The sequence below is a fragment of the Mustela putorius genome, unplaced genomic scaffold (assembly GCF_011764305.1).
Source record: "Mustela putorius furo isolate JIRA1106 unplaced genomic scaffold, ASM1176430v1.1 tig00000145_pilon_pilon_pilon, whole genome shotgun sequence".
Lineage (NCBI taxonomy): Eukaryota > Metazoa > Chordata > Mammalia > Carnivora > Mustelidae > Mustela > Mustela putorius.
The window spans coordinates 18,240,440-18,244,164 of NW_025421294.1; the positions used below are offsets into that span (position 1 = coordinate 18,240,440).

General features: G+C 37.4%; 1 non-coding gene across 1 annotated transcript; it reads left to right on the top strand.

The window, feature by feature from the left end:
- The first annotated feature begins 2,095 nt into the window (after positions 1-2,095).
- LOC123390876 lies at positions 2,096-2,198 on the top strand. The gene has a single exon (XR_006605466.1). It is a non-coding gene; the product is annotated as a U6 spliceosomal RNA (small nuclear RNA).
- Positions 2,199-3,725: the final 1,527 nt, after the last annotated feature.

Here is a 3,725-nt window from a genome sequence, read left to right on the forward strand (position 1 = left end):
AGAAAGGGCATGAGTAGGTTCATATGGGAGGTGTACCTCACTTCTGCCCACATTCCCCTGGTCCAATTTGAGTACCATTGCTCAACTGGCAAGAAGGCAGTCTAACAAGAAAAGGTAGTCTAGCCCTATGTCCCAACAGAAGGAAATGGGTTTGGTGAAGGGGTAAAGGATGAGTTAGCCTTCCTCCTCTGCGTTCTGTCCAACCTAGCCTGTTGATTCAACCAGCTGGCCTCCCCTCCTCTTCTCTCTCCCTTTCTATTTATCTTCCACATGGCTGCCAAAGTGACTTTCCTCAGATAAATATTTGACTTGTCACTTGCCTTGCTTAGCTCTCTTTCAGCAACTAAATAAATTTCAAATCTCTGTAGACTAAATCTCTCAGTCCATAAACTCAAGGGTACAAGTAATATTTCTGTTTGTGACAGGATTTAATTTCAGTGTTGAGCTCCCATCTTGCCAGGTAGTAGAGTTTTCTCCCCTTTATCCTGGGTAGGGTCTGAGTTCTTGGGGTATCACAGTACGAAGCCCAGAGTGGGCATAAGATCCTCAGTAGTGACCTCAGAGGGGTTTTCTGAAAGAAAACTATGCATCTCTTGCTATCAGAACACTGCAAGAAACCATCTTGAGAATCTCATTCAAATTGTCAGTAAAAGGAAGCAAACCAAACCCAGGGTACTGTAAAACAAACAAGCAAACAAATGAAGTAGGATAAGAAAATGAGTCACTGGGAATGGGGGTGGAAGAGCCATTAAAAAAGAATTCATAGCAGAAGTGGAAATCTCTTGTGTACTTATCTTTATAAAAGAATAGAAAAGCAACTTGAAAAAAGAAGTCTAGTGTATTAGCCAGCTAGCTAGTGTACGGTGCAAATGAGTGGCAGCATGTGTTTTAATACTTTTTATTGGAATTTTAATTTATCTCTAAGCACCATATTTACATTTTATACAGTTCCACTAAAACCAAAGTGGAGCTTTCACTTTAATATTTCCTGGCATGCAAAATAATTTCATCAAACAATATAAAGATATATCTGTTTTTGCTGAATTATAGTCAAATGTATGAAGAAAGGGGATGTGTCCAGATATAGAAATGACAAAAACGTTACATCTAGAAGGATCTTTCATCTTGTGTATAAAGAGACTGGGATATTCAGAAGCAATGGCTCACCGAAGATCTTGTAGTGACAAACGGGGGCCTGGATCAAGACATCCACACCTACTCTCAGCTGGAACAATCTGGATGGTGGAGGAACTTGGCACATTTCACTCAGAGATCCAGAACATAGAGGCCTTGAGAGCTGCTGGAAAATATATGTCAAAGCATAAAGCAACAGTCAGCAGCCATAGGTTTCCTTGTATTCTTAACACCTTCTACCTTCTTCTGGATAGATCAGAACTAACTTCTACAGCTCTAAATCTCCCTCTGGCTAATGATTTCTTGCCCACACTTACCAGTCACCACATGCATTCCCCTTCCTCTGTTTACAGCACCCCATCCAGACAATGACCCCTCCCCAGAGCATGCAGTCTTGGGGAGGATCCTTTCCAGCATCTGCTGTTCCTTGATGGAGGAGAGTCCATGTAATATGTTAGCCAGTGAGAGGCCTTCTTGTGGACATTCAAATCTTAATCAGAGTGACACGAAGATGAAAAAACGTTGGAGCCAATTCATCCAGTGACAAACCCGGAAGAGACTGTCCTTTGCCTGCTCCCAAGATACCCAGTGCTTCCCTAGCACCCATCTTTCTGAGAACTGGTTATTTAGCTTTTCCTTCAGTTTGCTATGTCATTTCAGATCCATCCAATAAATTTCTTTGTTTCCCTCAGTTTGTTAATTTGGTTTTCAGTTACTTGCAAATAACCTGAATTGATAAAATATTCAGTGGGCGGCCCTACTGATCCAACTCCATTTAACTGACTTAAGCAAATGGACACCATGTTGATGACTAATATATCATATGCCTAAGTCTAGTATATCCATGCACTCCATTTGAGTTTTGTACTTAGCAAACATTGTAGTGTTTGTTCCCAAACCTTTTCATGCCAATTACACATATGGTTGCAATTTTATAACGTAATTAAATATTAACTGATAAGTATTTGCTTTGGCAACACATATACTAAAATTGGAATGATACAAAGATTAGCATGCCCATGTGCAAGGATGACTCCTAAATTCATGAAGCATTCCATTTTTTCCAAAAACCATTATGTACCTAGGAATATCAAAGAGGTAAAATATCTGTACTCTGAAAATTATTAAACACTGATGAAAGAAATTTAAGATGACACAAAGAAATGGAAAAATATTCCGTGCTCATGGATTAGAAGAAGAGATATTGATAAAATGTCTATATATTACTCAGAGAAATCTACACATTTGATGCAACCTTTCTCAAAATAGCAACAGCATTTTTTACAGAATTAGAACAAACTATCCTAAAATTTGTATGGAACTATAAAAGACCCTGAATAGCCAATGCAACCTTAAAAAAGAGAAGCAAATGAAACCATTTTCTTGGGACAGCAGAACCTAACATTGAAATGAAGGAAAAAAACCTTGGTCGCGGGGAAGGGTCAAGCTGCCATGTGTTTTCCTTTCACAAAAGCCCTTGCAAAGCATATTTCTTTAGTTCAGCCTTGGATGATTGCCTTCAATTCTTTGTTTCATAAGCTTCTATTCTTCCAAAGAGCCATGACAGCATTGATTTCAACCTATGATTACTGGTGAAATATTAAACCTTATTGATTTGAAATTCAGGATTAGTTGCAAGTTGGATACTCGGCATATTCTGAAGATGGACAATTATATTTCTTCTACTTGAAAAGGAATTGCAGATCTGCAGTATGATTTTGGGGAGCATGTAGCACATCAAGCCAGCTTTCTCATTTTGTCTGCCCCCAGATTTCCTAAGATAGGAAAACCCCAACTATTCTTAGCCATTTTCTCATTAAAAGTATTTTTGAAATTTAAAAAAAAAAAAGAAAGAAAAGAAAAGAAAAGCTGGAGGCATTACAATTCCAGATGTCAAGTTATATTACAAAGCTGTAGTAATCAAAATAGTATGTGACTGGCAGAAAAATAGACACACAGATCAATGGAACAGAATAGAAAACCCAGAAATGAACCCAAAACAATATGGTCAATTAATCTTAAACAGAGCAGGGAAGAATAGCCAATGGAAAAAACACTCTTCAATAAATGTGTTGGGAAAACTGGACAACAATATGCAAAAAAATGAAACTGTATCATTTTCTTACATCATACACAAAAATAAATTCAAAATGTGTTAAAGACCTAAGTGTGAGACCGGAAACCATTAAAACACTAGAAGAGAACACAGGACATAATTTCTCTAACATCAACCATAACAGTATTTTTCCAGATAATGTCTCCTGAGACAAGGGAAACAAAAGCAAAAATAAAACTACTGGGACTACATGAGAATAAAAAGCTCCTGCACAGCGAAGGAAAGAATCAACAAAACTAAAACGCAACCAACAGAATGGGAGAAGATATTTGCAAATGCTATATCTGATAGAGGGTTAGTATCCAAAATCTATAAAGAACTTATAAAACTCAACACCCAAAAAACAAACAATCCAGTTTTTAAAAATGGACAGAAGATGTGAATGGACATTTCTCCAAAGAAGATATCCAGATGGCCAACAGACACATGAAAAGATGCTCAAGATTATTTGAAATCTGAAAGATTATTTATAATC